Consider the following 19,035-nt stretch of genomic DNA (forward strand, 5'->3'; position numbering starts at 1 on the left):
CAAATTCCGTGGTACCTAAGTTTAAAATACACCATCTTCACATTAGCAAACTAGGAATGTAACAGGGGGTTAGGAATAATCGGTCATCAGTTTGTGTGTTTCTTGTTTGTTTGTTTGTTTGTTTGCTTGTTTAACGCAACATTCAACAATATTCCAGCTGTATGACGATAAATAGTCGAGTTTTGACCAGAAAATCCAGTGACTGACATCATGAGCATCGATCTACGCGATTTGGATACGATGACAAGCTTCAATCAAGTCAGCGAGCCTGACCAACCGATCCAGCTCGTCGCATGTTACGACAAGGATGGGTTGCTGAAGACAAATTCCAACACGGATCTTCATGGGGCAACCTGTCATTCACCAAACTTGCCTGATATGTGCTAGTACGTTTGCAGGAATGCAGGAACCGTAATTTGTTTCTTAGATTACTATTATTTCTAATAACTCCTTGATAATAATAATAATAATAATAATAATAATAATAATTTTTAAAAAATAATAATTTTTAAAAAATAATAATTTTTTTTTAATAATAATACAGTCTCAGACATATCCAGGCCAACAAACCTGATCTTGTCCTTTTTGATAAATCCAATGAATTAATTTATATAACTAAATTTCCAGTCCCTTTTGACACTAATGTGATTGACAAGATTGAGGAAAAATATGGCAAATATGCCTTAGGTTTGGTACCTCACAATCTGTTTACTAACATTGGGAGAGTACCCGGGTTTGCTACCAGGAATACAGCCCTTCTGACAATCTGGGTAATGCAGAAGGCAGCAGTGTTGGGGAGTCTTCACATTCTCCGATAAGATCTGGGTGGGTTTGACTAAGGGGCAAGGACCCTGAGCTGATGATGAGCCTAACCAGCCTGACTGTGCCAGGATCACCTAACCCCTCTTTGCTGAGTTTTTTAAAATTTTAATCTGTAAATAATGCTAATGCCAGCATTGAGTACCTCCTACTAGATCTACAAGAGACACCAGGTACTACTGACTTCTAGTTATCAGATGACAGAAAGCAGGAAGTCTTTATTTGCGACCAGGAAATTGTAGGGAAAGTACATGGGAATACTCTATGTTAATGAGACATTATGGGTACTTTACATTTAAAGTATCAATAGTTAATGCCAGTTACTTGATCACCGCGTGCAGTCCATTTTCATGCTGCCATGAACTATTGAACCATGTGTCTTTAATGTACCAATCAGTTGATCAAGACTTGATGCAAACGATTCCTGATCGCTTGTTATAATATAGGTAATTATTAAAATTGAGAATTCATCAAGTCGGAATATTTTTACACCAGACGAATTAAGATGGAAGAACTAGTTTTAACTGTTTCCAGAAATAGATATTAATCATTTGTGAATGATATCCTTGTTCTCTTTTTGTTGTCCATGCCTGAAGGGTACTGAATAAAGTGATCGTTATTATCATTGCGCTATCTTTTCCGTACGTATATCTGCTACCTTGCTTGCAATACGTTTCGCATAAGGATAGATGAAATAATTTGTGTTCATAGCAACGAAAATGAAAAAAAAAATCCATATCAGCAGTTATCCTTATTTTAAACTGCCGGTAGCTTCTGATTGCTGCAATTAAAACGTGTTCAGCTCGAGACATGTAAAGCTTTTCTCAATCTATTCGCTGTGAAATTTTATTTTTAAAATGACCCCACTGCGTGACAGTCGGTGGCTGCGTCATTACGCCAACAGCACATGCCTATTGAAACTGAACGCAGGAAATTATTTTGAAGAAGAATTCTACATCCAAACCAAAATAAGCAATGCCAGGATGCCTGTTACCCGAAGCCTGTAGTTCCGATTTCCGGTGTAGGTTGAAATGTACTCGCTTTGCCGAAATGTCTTGTCTTTAGGCCAAATTAGTGTTATTTTCGCCCGAGTTCATGAAAGTTATCACGCTTTAACTGTGTGTGTTTTATTCGAGCAAATAACGTCGCTGTTCAGCTTCCACACGCCTGCCCAGGTTATAAAAGGCACAGTCAAGATGATGAATGATTACACTTGCAGGAAGAGTGTATGGGGAAAGGTTTGTAATTGTTAGCGGATTGTCTGACGCATGTAGTACCACCCCTCTCTTCCCCGCTACCACAACATACATACACGTACTCAGATGAAGATGTCACCACCCCACCCACCTAACCCTCGTATACGCAGTTTGATGAATTTCAACATCTTACAGATTGGATCATTTCAATCTTAACATATCCAGGAATGGATCACATGCATCTTAACATGCATGTCAAGGATTGGATCATATGCATCTTTACATGTCCAGGAATGGGTCGTATGCATCGACGTTACAATGAAGAGTATGCATCTGAACATATTAAGGCAATGACATCTTTCAAAGAAAAATTCATCTTGTGAAGTGTGGGCACGTTGATTATACATAGACGAGGGCAACATTTGAATGCGACCATGTAAAACCATTATGACGCCAAATCAAGCTATTGGTGTTGCAGTTGATTCTCAGCCAGGAATTCACTGGCCATTCCGAGGGTGTAAAACTGACGCAGCTATAGGCCAGTATGCAAAACTAGGGAGAAATTATATATCTGAGAATGCCTGAATTGTAAGTTGGAGAAATCCCTACAGTCTGTTTGTTCCGGAAGTAAAATCGGTACTTGCCGACTCTACCTCCGGAGTCAACAGATTCTCATAATTTTTCAATTACAGAATCAATCCGTGCTAGTCATGCGCGTGTTCAGTTGTAAGGATATTCTACGAAGCGATGACTTATCATCACTGATGAAAGTCTCTTCGAATCAGTTTTAGGGTTCAATGATATAAAAGTACTCAATCATGTGACAGTGTTTAAGTCAGTATCAGTTTAAGTCCAGTTTGCCCTGTCGTCGTCGAAGGCAAATAAATCTCGTATCGCCTTTTGCCAGCACGATCAACCTGCTTCTTTGGATAACATTGCTTCATCTATATAAGAGCATCTGACCCCAACATAACTTCATCTGTATACGAGCGTCTGACGCCAACATTGCTTCATCTGTATACGAACGTCTTTCTCAACCATTGCTTCATCTGTATGCGAACGTCTGACGCTAACATTGCTTCATCTGTATACGAATGTCTGACGCCAACATTGCTTCATCTGTAAACGGACGTCTGGCGCCAACATTGCTTAATCTGTATACGAACGTCTGACGCCAACATTGCTTCATCTGTATACGAACGTCTGACACCAACATTGCTTCATCTGTATAAGAGCGTCTGACACTAACATTGCTTCATCTGTATATAAACGTCCTAGGCCAACATTGCTTCATCTGTATACGAGCGTCTGGCTCCAACATTGCTTCATCTGTATACGAGCGTCTGACGCAAGCATTGCTTCATCTGTTTACGAACGTCTGGCACCAACATTGCTTCATCTGTATACGAACGCCTGACGCCATCATTTCTTCATCTGTATACGAACGTCTGACGCCAACATTGCTTCATCTGTATACGAACGTCTGACGCTAACTTTGCTTCATCTGTATACGAACGTCTGACGCCAACATTGCTTCATCTGTATACGAGCGTCTGACGCCAACATTGCTTCATCTGTATACGAACGTCTGACGCCAACATTGTTTCATCTGTATACGAGCGTCTGACGCAAGCATTGCTTCATCTGTATACGAATGTCTGACGCCAACATTGCTTCATCTGTATACAAACGTCTGACGCCAACATTGTTTCATCTGTATACGAACGTCTGACGCCAACATTGCTTCATCTGTATACGAGCGTCTGACGCCAGCATTGCTTCATCTGTATACGAGCGTCTGACGCCAACATTGCTTCATCTGTATACGAGCGTCTAACGCCAACATTGCTTCATCTGTATACGAACGTCTGACGCCAACATTGCTTCATCTATATACGAGCGTCTGACGCCAACATTGCTTCATCTGTATACGAACGTCTGACGCCAACATTGCTTCATCTGTATACGAACGTCTAACGCCAACATTGCTTCATCTGTATACGAACGTCTGGCACCAACATTGCTTCATCTGTATACGAGCGTCTGACGCCAACATTGCTTCATCTGTATACGAGTGTCTGGCCCCAACATTGCGTCATCTGTATACGAGATTGTGATAAATATCCGATGAATAGAACCAAACAAATACGTCGTTTGTGCTGGGAAAACATCGTGTACATCAGTCTTCTAACACCACTTGATAACATTCGAAATCCGTTGATGTAATGGAAGCTATGTGCATCCGCCTTGGGGAGTACGAGGAAGCTATCGAAGTCGGAAAAACGGCTGTAGCCAATAAGACCATCTTCATTTGGTTCATGAGTTACAACACAGACAGGTTTTGCTGGCGATACTTACAGAAAAGGTCGTTATGAGCATGGTCTCCGGTGATTCCTCAGTGATAATGGTATATTGGTTAAGATTCGTAAATGAATTTTCCGCTTTTGTTCGACAGCGTATGTAATCCCTCAGTAGACCCGACTACATACAAAACGCCGTGATATGACTGACTCCGACGTTAAAAACATCCCACATATCCACCCAACTCACCCCCCTACCACCCCACCACCCACCACCCCCCACCCCACCCCCCGAGAACAGCCCGTTAAGATCGGGTTAGAATTGGCCCATGTTTGCCGTAAGAGGCGACTAACGGGATCGAGAGGTCACGATCGCTGATTTGGTTGATGCATGTCATCGTATCCCACTTGCGAGGATCAATGCTCACGCTGTCAATCACTGGATTTTCCAGACTCGATTATTTCCAGAACGCCGTCACACAGTGGAAATATTTGTGTTGAGTTAAACACCAAACAAAACGTGTTTCATTTTTGTACCCGCCTTACCTCACCCGCACTACAATGTGATATTACAAGCAATGGTTCACCGCCACGGGGTAAGCTTTCATACATTTTCATATTCAACGTTTTGTTCTGACGGTGCTTTTACGTGTCGATTATTAGATTAATTTACGAAAAAAACTAATCCCATGCAACACGAAACACTGTTGGTAATTGGGAATTCAGATTTGTTTTGCAATTTACAAAAAAACACTACAAAATAATTAGATTAAATAAAAAGCCAAACAAATATCCTGTTTACGGTTCCTGATAATGCCTTTAATTCCCCAACAGGGGGCGGCTAAAATCCTACAAAGTTCGATTGATTTGTAAATACCAAAGGTAGTCCCGTCTCTTCTTCCCCTGGTCCCGGAAATAGAAGGAAAGTGACATTTTGAGAACGTGCCGGTATACCAACGTGCGTTACGCGGTTGCAGTCGAGCGGACTGGCTACACGTGTTTTGCGTTTTAAAGGTTGTATTGATGAACGTTCATTGCTTGTAGTACCCTCACATTATGCAACAGTTGACGTAGAACACTTTCAGCTTCTGCATCCCCATCCCTTGATTACACAGTGTGTTGTATCTCCATTCCATTTGGATAAATACCCTGGGCTCTGGTTCGAATAGACACTGCCATTACAAAGTGGTAAATGTAACACATGCTCTAGTCAGGATTATACTTGCTTAGTAAAGTACAATACTAGTACTTTATGGAGTAGGGTCCAATCCTTGATTCGAACCTACGCTCCCAGAGTAAGGCACACCATAGCAACGAAAGGGGCATTCACTATGTGTTTAAATGCTATAATATCCCGGAGAAATATTGCTAAAAAACGCCCGCTAAACTAAAAACTCCTAATGTCGCCGGTCGTTATCCATAGTTATTTGTAATTCTCCGCAGCACTGCGTGTGTACTGAGGGGCGGGAAGAGACGTCGTTCTGGAATGCAGAGTTGTCCTCAAACAATGGATGACGTCATATGCTGCCAAGACAACCGAACCGCTTGGGTTACAAGAATGCAAAGAAGACCTAACGCGACTGTGTTCTGACACATGTTAATCACACTGAACAAAAAATGATACAATATAATACCAGTACATGTTTCTGTGTCCACCGATAGAGCGCGTACGTGCGTGCGTGCGTGCGTGCGCGCGCGCGCGCGCGTGTGTGTGTGTGTGTGTGTAAATAGAAACATTCATACGCCTACAATACTCCAGATATCCGGACTTCATTTCAAAATGCTGGTAGCCCGGTCGTCTAAGGCTCGGCAATTCGCTGTGCAGAGTTGCGTCCCTTGGGCCATCCAGAAACCAATGAAACCGCGGGTTCGAATCCCGGTTCGCCCTGGTTATGCTTTTAGGTTTGTCAGCACCATACCCGTCCTCCTGGGTTTCACCAAATTGGTAATCGTCTGAGACATTCATGACTTCCGCCAACAATGAGCTTACACCCTGCCCGTTATGGAACTCGTTTCAGTTCACAGATGCATTAAAACCAACTCACTCACTCACTCTCTCACTCACTCCTCTACAAGTACGATAGGGTCAGTTATTAGTGGAGTGTCTGTCTCGCTGCACACGTAAATCTACGAGGATATTGACAAGCACAGGTATATGTCTGTGTCTATTGATGCTGAGAATCTTGGCGCGTTCACGTGGCAATATTCCGCGCTATCCCTGCATGTTTTGAAATGCGCTCCCGAGAGTGAGTGACAGCTATCTACAATCCGAACGTCAGTTACCCATGCGATGAAAGGATCTGTATAATGTCTGAGCGTATACGATAGACATATGTTACAAGATGTAAGTGTCGGATATCAGGGCAAGGGGGAGAAGTCTCGGACACACAGGAGGAGTTGCTTGGCGATAATCTATCACATACACGTCATCATCAGCCACGTTTCTGATTATTTACCGTTTACAAAAAATAATCCTTTGGAATGATAAGTACCACAAACTTTGACTTCAGTTCTCATGAATTGTTTGTTTGTTTCGCAAGATATGCTTACCTTTTGTGCGAACATCACTTATTTTCAGTTATCCACATGTATATATTTTGCCTTTTTCGCCAAACTGTTTGGGCGGATAATCGAGACTGGTTATTTTCTGGCGTTGACGTTTTACATTTTATTGTTTGTTTGCTTGTTCGTTTGTTGTACTGTTGACGTTATATATTTAATTGTTTGTTTATTGTTTTGTAGTGGGTGTTACGAAGTAACTTAAACCACCCATTTGACCACAGAATTTGTTATTAACACTCCATCTGTTAGATATAGAACCCATCACACATTCAGTAACATATCGTAAACTCGAGGCTCCGGGGAACATAAAATAGATCGGATTACCCGTAGTTCGAGACAAGCGGGATGCCGATATTAGATCATGGTGTTGATATCTGACAATGGTGTTGATATCAGACCATAGTCTTGCCATCAGACCATAGTACCGATATAAGACCATGATGCCGATATAAGACCATAGCGTCGATATCAGACCATAGCGTCGATATCAGACCATAGTATCGATATCACACTACAGCGTCGATATAAGAGCATAGCGTCGATATCAGACCACAACGTCGACAGCAGACGATAATTTTGCTATCAGTCCATAACATCGACATCAGATCATGATGTTGATATCAGACCATAGTTTTGCTATTAGACCATGATGTTAACATCAGACCATAGTTTTGCTATCAGACCATGATGTTAACATCAGACCATAGTTTTGCTATCAGACCATGATGTTAACATCAGACCATAGTTTTGCTATTAGACCATGATGTTAACATCAGACCATAGTTTTGCTATCAGACCATGACGTTACCATCCGACCATAGTTTTGCTATCAGACCATGATGTTTACATCAGACCATAGTTTTGCTATCAGACCATGACGTTACCATCAGACCATAGCTTTGCTATCAGATTCTAGTCCCGGGTTCGAGTTCCCACATGGCTGCAGTCTGGTATTCTCCGCCGTGATAGTTCTGGAATATTGCTAAAAGTGACGTAGAGCCAACTAACTCACTCACTGTCGTTATTCCAAGTTACATAGCCTCAAACAATACACCGAGTCAAGGGAGATTTAGTTAACGAGGTTTCACTGATAGATGTTAATAAATACAGCCACCACACTCGGCGCCAATATAGGTTAATACTTCAGTATTAAGTATCAGTAATATGTACAACGAACTTTGTGCGCTTTCTTTAATCCACATATACCACTCAAAACATGTTGAAGAATGTCAACAATTGGAAGGTTGTATGTTGCAATACCCACCAGTAATGACAGTCATAGGATTTGTTTGTTTGTTGTTTAACGCCGCACTCATCAATATTCCAGCTATATGACGACGGTCTGTGTAAATAATCGAGTCTGGGCCAGCTCATCGAGTCTGTATCAACCCAATCAGCAAGCCTGACCATCCGATCCCGTTAGTTGCCTCTTACGACAAGCATAGTCGCCTTTAACGGCACGCATGAGTTGATGAAGACCTATTCTACCCCGGTTCTTCACAGGGGACAGTCATATGAAACAGTCGGGTGTTCTTTAACTTCTTTTGAATAGTATATCTTAATTCGGAGGACAACCAATCACATACCCTTTCTTTGAAATAACAGTGGTTATTAATTTAGACATAGATGAAATATTATGCTTGTACTAAATCTTAGGGTATACACGCTTTGTTATATATAATAGTTTTCTGACAGACGTGTAATTTATGCGTTCGTTTGAAATAGAAACCAATTTGAGCTGTTCGTAGATTTTAGATTAAGCAATCAAACATAATATTCTGATGGAAAGAGTGGGGGACGGTTATAAGGTTATGATAACCTGTATGCAGATCCTACATGTACCTACACCAAGTCTACAGCATGCTTGGCGATGCTGTGACGTACAATTAGACTGTAATGTCACAACGGGAGGTGTCCTCAGCTCTCTACACGGTGGGTATCTTATAGGAGTAAATCATCGGATTGTAATGAGAATGACAAGGTGAATAATTTTGCCGATATGAAACATTAATATTGAATACGGCAGTACAGACTCATCTGCTACATGATTGTACGTTTCTTGATTGTATTCCTCCAGTACATATTAAGACTTATATCACGTATAATATAGTGTGTAGTGCATCGGGAGAGTGGGAGTGGGGGAGAGGAGCTGGTTCGACATTCTTATTCGTCATTAATGTTGTTACGATACATATAAAGATCATCCAGCATTGAATGAAATAATATTGTTCATCGCCGTTTTTACTCGCGGCCATATTTCAGCAATTGTACAGCGGGGGAAAGAGTGGGGACACCAGAAATGGGCTTCGCAGATTGTATTCATGTGGGGAATCGAACCCGGGTCTTCGTCGCGACGGGCGAGCGCTTTAACCACTAGGTTTCCTAACAGCCCCGAGTACTCGCGATATTTGCAACTTGCTTATGTGCGGAACTAGCTGCTGACAATCCCTTCAAGACTTCCTTGTACATTTATAAATCTTGCCAACATGCCCCACGTGTTGCCTTGGAGAATACAGTAACAGGCATACCATCTGGTAAGAAGTTAATTAGGTAAATGAGTTGTCTCCCTTGCAAGCTCATCAGGGCAGAATTCCGTTCTGGTATTTGATTGCATAACTATTTAGTGAGTCGAAACTGAGGCGTACTTCCGTTTTCATCTCCAGTCGGGATTCTGGGAACATACTTATCTCGTCTAGGAGCGTTTTTACAGGTGCAGCGTGTACAACAACTCCACGTTGGCAGTTAAACAGATATACGTCTTCAGTGACCTATCTACTATTGAAACGACCAAACATTATTGTTGCTCACCTTTCGATGGAATTCCCGCTGATTTGCACGTTTCCTTCACGGATGCTGTTTAATTAGGTGATAATTGAGATGAAGCTATATAAAGGATTTAGTTTCTGCATTTGGAATCACGAGGGATTAAAAGGGTATCTTTTGTCCATTGGAAATGGCAAATTTTAAACTTGCACAAATCTATTAATGTTTTTAATATGACTGACAATATTCCTTTTCGGGTCACTCAGCAGTCACATTTGAGGGCTTCTTCTGAAAGGACTTAGGAGTGGCGAAAGTTAGTAATGTATTTGAAGGTGTTTTGGTTGGTGATTTGAGTGACTGAGTGAGTGAATGAATGAATGAATGAATGAATGAATGATTTGTGAGCGAGTGTGTGACTTGGTGTGTAATCGTTTGGTTGTTGTTTAGCGCCGCACTCCAGCTGTATGATGGCCCTCTGTACATAAACGATTCTTGACCAGACAATCCAGTGATTGATGTCATGATCATCGAACCACGCAATTGAGATACGATGACATGCATCAACCAAGTCAGCGAGCCTGACCACCCGATCCCGCCTTTTACGACAAGCATGGGTTGCCGAAGACGAATTTTAACCCGGATGTTCACGGGTCGTGTGAAGGGCTTAGTAAAGGTGAATGATTAACAGAGTGAGTGATTGGAAGTGATTGGAGTGAGTGACTTTGTGTGAGTAACTGGCCAAGTGCGTGACTGGGTACGTGACCGAGTAACTGAACGGGAGAAGGAATGACTAAGTGGGTGACTGAGTGAGTTGACGGGTTAATGGATGGGTTTGTTGATGGAGAAGTAAGAGCAGAAGCGAATATTATTCAAAATACATCTTCTGAACAAACGTTAGGGATCGTGAATATTTGGGAAAATATATTTATTCACGGTGTGCACAATCTTCACTACAAAACTTTCCTAAAAATATTCATGATCCCTTACAATATTTGTTCATTATATATACAACAGAAATGGGTGTCTCGGAACAATCAAACCAATGATTTAATGTGAGTTTCGCCCACGACAACGCTGTGGGTGTTCCTAGCGACAAGGGCATTGTTTGACCTCGTACCATGACCTACTGACAGATGTTCGTCATTTCCAAGAATCATGTCCGCGGTTTTTGACCCATGCATATTTCTCTGAGGCAGACATCTGTCAATTCATTTGAACCCCGAGAACCACGTTTTTTATTAATGACGGATTTCCATATAGATTCCTTTTTGTCACAGCAACGTCAAAGGCAACGGAGTAGCAACAATAGCCACAGAGTCAGATATGTTTACTGTGTCAAGCCTTCTGGTCAATTCTGTTCCACTAACACTGATCCAAAATGCCTGGTCTACGACCCAATACACCAACCTGTCGTTCCTCCAGCGTACTGGAGTGCGTGAGTGAGTTTAACGACGCCTTTAACAGTATTCCAGTTATACCATGACGTGTCAACTTAAGTGAGTGAGTGAGTGAGTTGGGTTTAACGCCGCTTTTAACAGTATCCCAGTTATATCGCGGCGTGTCAGCTTAATGTGGGAGGAAAGCCCGAAGTGATGCAGGTCTCAGACGTTTACCAGTTCGGTGAAACCCACGAGCACGGGTATGGTGCTGACAAACCTAGAAACATAATCGGGGCGAACCGGGATTCGAACCCACAATCATAGGTGTCTGGACGCAACTCTACACAGCGAATCGCGGCGCCTTAGACGACTTAGCCACCCGTGCCCCCGTGTAAACTTAAGAAGGAAAGCCCTAAGTGATGCAGATATCCAACGAGCACGGGTATGGTCCGTCAATTTTGGAATAGTGTTTAAAACTAATACTGCATCGTTTAGGGTTCTCCTTTTCCAATAACACGACACATAACTATGTAAGACATATTTTTATTGCATGTTTCGACTTAAGAAGGAAACTTAAAACAAACCAATTTTTACTATAATCTAGAATGACAGTTTCACGTACAGGGGTGTCACTGTGTTGTCAGGCCGTAAGAACAAGAACGATAGTTAACACTGATACAAGCTACACTATCGATAGTTAACATTGGTAGACGTTACACTATCGACAGTTAACATTGATACCCGCTACACTATCGACAGTTAACACTGATATACGCTACACTATCGACAGTTAACACTGATAGACGCTACACTATCGACAGTTAACATTGATACCCGCTACACTATCGACAGTTAACATTGATACCCGCTACACTATTGGCAGTTAACATTGACAGACGCTACACTATCGATAGTTAACATTGATACCCGCTACACTATCGACAGTTAACATTGATACCCGCTACACTATCGACAGTTTATATTGATACCCGCTACACTATCGATAATAAACATTGATACCCGCTACACTATCGACAGTTAACATTGATAGACGCTACACTATCGACAGTTACCATTGATACCCGCTACACTATTGGCAGTTAACATTGATACCCGCTACACTATTGGCAGTTAACATTGATACCTGCTACACTATTGGCAGTTAACATTGATACACGCTACACTATCGATAGTTGACATTGATACACGCTACACTATCGGCAGTTAACATTGATACCCGCTACACTATTGGCAGTTAACATTGATACACGCTACACTATCGATAGTTGACATTGATACACGCTTAACTATCGATATTAACATTGGTACAAGTTACACTATCGACAGTTAACATTGATACACGCTACACTATCGACAGTTAACATTGATACCCGCTACACTATCGACAGTTAACATTGATACCCGCTACACCATCGACAGTTAACATTGACAATACACTACACAATCGACAGTTACATTCATACCCGCTGCACTCTCGAAACTTAACTTTGATACCCGCTACACTATCGACAGTTAACATTGATACCCGCTACACTATCGATAGTTAAGATTGATACCCGCTCCACTATCGATAGTTATCATTGACACTACACTACACTATCGACAGTTAACATTGACACAACACTACACTATCGATTGTAAACATTGATACCCGCTACACTATCGATAGTTAACATTGATACCCGCTACACTATCGATAGTTAAGATTGATACCCGCTACACTATCAACAGTTAACATTGCCACTACACTTCACTATCGACAGTTAACATTGCCACTACACTACACTATCGACAGTTAACCCTGATACCCGCTACACTATCGACAGTTAACATTGACAATACACTATCGACAGTTAACATTGACACCACGTAACAGTGTTGGAGGATCAGTCTTACCACAGTTTTATCACAGAGGAACAAATAGTACCTCAGTAAGGATCCGCTGGTCAAGGTTCGAATCCAATATTCTCCTTATCCCTGGTCTATCAACACCATATCGTGCTCGTGAATTTTCACCAAAGTTGTAAACACCCAGAACCTACACGACTTCGAGCTGTCCTCACACATTAAGCTGACACGCGCAAGTACTGACCACAACTCACTTCGTCCCTCATCTTGTACAAACTTACAATTGCAAACATCCAGCTCAAAAACAAGTTTTGCTGACATAGGGATATGCTGCATTTGGTATTTTTGGTTTTTATATTAATGATAAATATACTTACATTTCCCTTTCCTCCGAATGATGTGTTGTTCGATACGAAGTTAAACCCAACTCACTGACTACAGGGAGTTATTCCCCTAACATTCAGACCGCGAGATCCGCGGTCAACAACCTTGACCTCCATCGACTCACATTAATCTGACACTTCGAGGATTTACGCTTGACGCAGACTCAAGTGCGACAATTCGTCCCATTAACTCGGATTAGATCCAAGCCAAGTGACTTTACTGAAGCTTCTTGCGTCCGGCTGTGGCACGTCGGGCGGTGTTTCCAGCTGCCACTGTAAACCGAGAACCAGTGTAGACCTGATTACTTGCCGCTTTGTCGTCAGCAAAGAGGTTGTGGATATATCAGGGTTTGGTAGATTTATATAATAAAATGATGTGACTTGTCTTTGTATTGCAAATAACATGACATAACCCTTCCCATAATCATAAGAAATCTCCACTCAGAGCAGAGTTGATTGTACGATTCCGACTTTATCATGAGCATGTGTTGAATCACTACCAACTAAAGATACCAAGTGTGCTCGAAAAGGTGAGCGGATATTGCCGCACCGGTGAGACCCGGCAATAACACATGCAAAGGCTAGTCAATGGTTCACCTGAAATACGGGAATATATGGTACAAGTCAAAATAGATATTTGCACTGGACGTCATTTTGGTCACTGATGCGTCAACATGTTTTGAAAGTTTGGCTGAGACCTCGACTGTTGATACCCCTTCATTACCAACTCTTGTTATTCCGGGACAAGCCGAATGTGTTGAAACCCTGATCAAACAACTATTTAGCAAGGATCGTATGAAAGCGTGGTGGAAAATAGAACATGCTTGATTGTACTTCAATTGTTGGGAAATGTAGACACCAAAGTCTGGAGCTGCTGGAACATTGCTCGACATAAAGGGAAAAGTGACTGTTGTAACGTTCAAGTGATCCCACTTATCATACAGCGGAGGAAAGTCCCAAGAATTCCGAAGTGACGCTGTCGTATATCACGGTTGTGAATCTCGCGAACACGGGGACGATGCTGACACATCATGGGGCAGAACGACGCCGGGATTCGAACTCCGGTGCGCAACTCTACACAGCGAATTCCGGCAACTTTTACGAACGATCGCGAGTAGGCTTCTCCCAATACTAAAACCACTGATTCTAAACTCTTATAACGTCAATAATAGACAAATATAACCAAATGCTGATATAATTGACATATGCATAAAACCATGAATTTCAGAATACTGCTACCAACCTTTAATATTTTTAAGAACCTCTTTATGACATGTATTATTTGTATTCTATTTTTGATTGTAAAATAGTGCGAAATACGCATAAAGTCGGAAAGCGCACGTACCCCCCGCCGCTCTCTCTCTCTCATCTCTCTCTCTCTCTCTCTCTCTCTCTCTCTCTCTCTCTCTCTCTCTCTCTCTCTCTCTCAAACCAGTACTCTTACATGAATACAGATATCTTTGACTCTCACATTGCTAGCTGTCCCTCACTTCAGTAATGACGTTAACTGTTTTTGCCATGAATTGATGACGGAACATTTGCACATTTATAGGATGATTTGGCAACTTCGTCAGAATTTCCGTTGTTATCTTACGTGTCTGCTCTACGGAAAATACTCTATGCATGGAATATTTTAACCTAAGCTATTTATACGCGGCTGCGCTTATGGTACCGACGGGCATCAAACATGGTGCTTTCCTTTCAACAAGAATGTTTCCATTGATGCTTTTCGTGGTTAAATGTGAAATAGTTGCCGACTTTGAAATAAACACCGCCTTTTCCTCAGACAAATGAATCATCATGTATTTGCACAACTGCTCCTTTTCTATAGCGCTTAGGGTCAAATCCTTCCTCACAGACAGCATCTGGCGTATACTACACAAACCACGTTAAGGACAAACCGTTTCCTTGTTATTAAGTCATGCCATGCCAAGCCAGTTTTAACAGAAGTAATAGGTACGAATCGGTAGTCCTTAACGGTTTTTATAGAATATATGAGAACCATGTCTGAACAGCTCCGCTTGTAGGCACACTCCGTCTTTACTATTCTGGGCTGTGTTCGTCAAATGGCGAGCTCCAGAAATGTTACTACAAGGAGCCATTAAAAGAACAGGTTGATGCAAGGTGGCTTTCACTGAGTGGATGTGGATTGTATACAAACGAGTGATAACGTCAATAAGGAGCTGGTTCTTCCTGTTCTGTTCGCTCAAAACAGCTAACACCGCTGCTACGAGCACAAACTTTAGACGTTGTACTCCTGTAGCCTGAAACGTTCTGTTGTTCCTCTTCTTTGGACAGAAATAACTTTTAGACGCCAGAAGGTTCCGCCAGTGATCTGGTAATTCACAGGCACTAACCTAACTTACATGTTGTTGTGAAAATGGACCCCCCCCCCCCCCCCCCCCCCACCCACCCACCCCCACCCCCCCCCCCAACCCCAGCCCCTACCCCAATCGAAAGGATAAACTCTCTTCTTATTAACGGTTTTGTTAACTCTGTTGCTTATAGAAGAAGGTAGTTAAGTTATGCAAGGTGCTTTTTTCCGAGTTTCTGAAACATTATCCTAGTACTTTCCCTGCCTTAAATATTTGTAGAATAATGAGTTACATTTTCGTTTAATACCACCTAAAACCTTACATTGTGTCATTCCGTAGGGAAGTTTGTTTGATTTGTTTGTTGTGTAACGCCGTTATCCAACCTATATGACGACGACCTGTAAATAATCGCGTCTTGATCAGACAATCTTATAATAATAATAATAATAATAATAATAATGGCCAAACCCTGCTAAAAGCAGAGACCATTGTGTTTAATAAACTATATGGCCACATATGAATAAAATATGTAAAATAATAAAATAATTAAAATAGATTTAATTTTCTCAACAATTCCATTTTTTTTCATTTTCATTTTATTTCAACATTCACCCATGAGATTTTCCATGTCTACACATTAGTTTACATTTTTCACGAATTAAAGATATTTTCCTGCGGATACTCCCCTCACTTTCGATGCAAGAAATTTCTCTCCTACATTACGAGGGCATATGTAGTGACAACGACAAAGAAGAACTTATTTGAGATGATTACTTTACTGTAAGTGGCCGATGTCGGAGATGTCTTGTTTACAGCGTTGCTTGTTGTTACTGACGCCTTCACCAGACATCTGTGACTTGACAAAGCCACTCAGGTCACGCAAAACATCTCAATGGAGACAAAACCGAACTGGAAGAAACTCAAGGGCTTCTTGTCTGTGTTGGTCGTGATATCGATAGTGTTATAGACCCAGAGCCTTTGGTGGGCCACCTTTCTATTCAGCTCTCAGTAGATAGTAGATAAGTATGTGTAAGGATTTGTATGTTCTTGTATGGTTACGTTCCTTGAACCTATGTCCAATACACATGGTGGTGTTGCAAATGACGACGTGTGATGCCTTCAAGTGGCATTCCAAAGGCGGTCACATCCTAATATCATAGCATACATTTAATGGACGTGTCCAATGCATTTATCAGACAATCTCCTATTGTTGGCACATAACCGATGATGTGTTTTTCCATTATAGAACCAGCCTGATGTGGCATTGTCATTTCTGCTCACAAAATCGGAAATCGTTCGATGTCATAATATAATACATCAAAGTTTACTTTAGCATGCTAGTTTTTGTTGTTGCTGTTATTTAACGCCGCACCAATATATAACAATATTTCAGCTGTATGACGCCGGTCTGTAAATAATCAAGTGATTAATATTGTGGGCAACGATTCACATCGTCGTGCTGCGATGACACGCAATCACCAAAGTTACAGATGCTGACCACGCGTTCCATCAAGTCCCTCCTTACCACCTGCATATACTGCTGAGAACGATGTCTCACCACGATGACACGCAATCACCAAAGTTACAGATGCTGACCACGCGTTCCATCAAGTCCCTCCTTACCACCTGCATATACTGCTGAGAACGATGTCTCACCACGATGACACGCAATCACCAAAGTTACAGATGCTGACCACGCGTTCCATCAAGTCCCTCCTTACCACCTGCATATACTGCTGAGAACGATGTCTCACCACGATGATAACATGCTATGTAATCAAGATGAATGTCGGATTGTTTCAGGATTTAACAAACATTAAGTTACTGTATGTTGAAAGAACCAAACCAAAACACCGGAAGTAGAGATATCGTTGGTTTTGTACGAAATGAAATAACGGAATATGATGATCCCCAGTGAACTAGGTCTGTATGACAGTTGTATTATGTAGCTTGTACTATAGTGGTGAGTAGTACTACTGAACTGTTTGACAGTTGTATTATGTAACTTGTACTATAGTGGTGAGTAATACTACTGAACTGTATGTCAGTTGTATTATGTAGCTTGTACTATAGTGGTGAGTAGTACTACCGAACTGTATGTCAGTTGTATTATGTAACTTGTACTAAGGTGTTGAGTAGTACTACTGAACTGTATGTCAGTTGAATTATGTAACTTGTACTATAGTGGTGAGTAGTACTCCTGAACTGTATGTCAGTTGTATTATGTAACTTGTACTATAGTGGTGAGTAGTACTACTGAACTGTATGTCAGTTGAATTATGTAACTTGTACTATAGTGGTGAGTAGTACTCCTGAACTGTATGTCAGTTGAATTATGTAACTTGTACTATAGTGGTGAGTAGTACTACCGAACTGTATGTCAGTTGTATTATGTAACTTGTACTATAGTGGTGAGAAGTACTACTGAACTGTATGTCAGTTGTATTATGTAACTTGTACTATAGTGGTGAGTAGTTATTCTGAACTGTATGTCAGTTGAATTATGTAACTTGTACTATAGCGGTGAGTAGTACTACTGAACTGTATGTCAGTTGAATTATGTAACTTGTACTATAGTGGTGAGTAGTACTACTGAACTGTATGTCAGTTGAATTATGTAACTTGTACTATAGTGGTGAGTAGTACTACTGAACTGTATGTCAGTTGAATTATGTAACTTGTACTATAGTGGTGAGTAGTACTACTGAACTGTATGTCAGTTGTATTATGTAACTTGTACTATAGTGGTGAGAAGTACTACTGAACTGTATGTCAGTTGAATTATGTAACTTGTACTATAGTGGTGAGTAGTACTACTGAACTGTATGTCAGTTGAATTATGTAACTTGTACTATAGTGGTGAGTAGTACTACTGAACTGTATGTCAGTTGAATTATGTAACTTGTACTATAGTGGTGAGTAGTACTACTGAACTGTGTGTCGTGCCCTGGTAAACCCACGTCGTATTCTAGTGATTCCCATAGACAGTAAGAGTAAGATTATATGTTTGTATGATTCTTTTCATTACATGATTTCGCAATTATCGCAACATTGGTACTTTATGGTAATACCATAGGAAATGCTAGTTGAACATATTTCAGTTGTAAAACAGGATCGAGATTTCGTTCATGTTGCAGATTGTGCCATTCCTAAAGAGAAATGTTTGTTTGTTTGTTTGTTGTTTACCGTCGCACTCACCAATATTCCAGCCATGACGTCAGCCTGTTAATAATACGTTGCTTGGGACCAGTTTAAGAGCGGAATCTCCGACGCGACTATGTTTTTTCCATCTACACGTTTAAACGGGTACTAATTTGTTTGAGGTTCCCAATTTCAACAGGTGCCTTCTAATATTTTCTTGTAAAGAATAAAGAAAGTTTTCTAGTTTTTATTTGGTTTTAACGTTGTTGTAAGATACAAAGCCTTCCAATGTAGACTCAATTAGTAAT

This window comes from Haliotis rufescens, unplaced genomic scaffold (assembly GCF_023055435.1).
Source record: "Haliotis rufescens isolate VD_foot unplaced genomic scaffold, xgHalRufe1.0.p SCAF_3, whole genome shotgun sequence".
In the NCBI taxonomy this organism is placed as follows: Eukaryota; Metazoa; Mollusca; class Gastropoda; order Lepetellida; family Haliotidae; genus Haliotis; species Haliotis rufescens.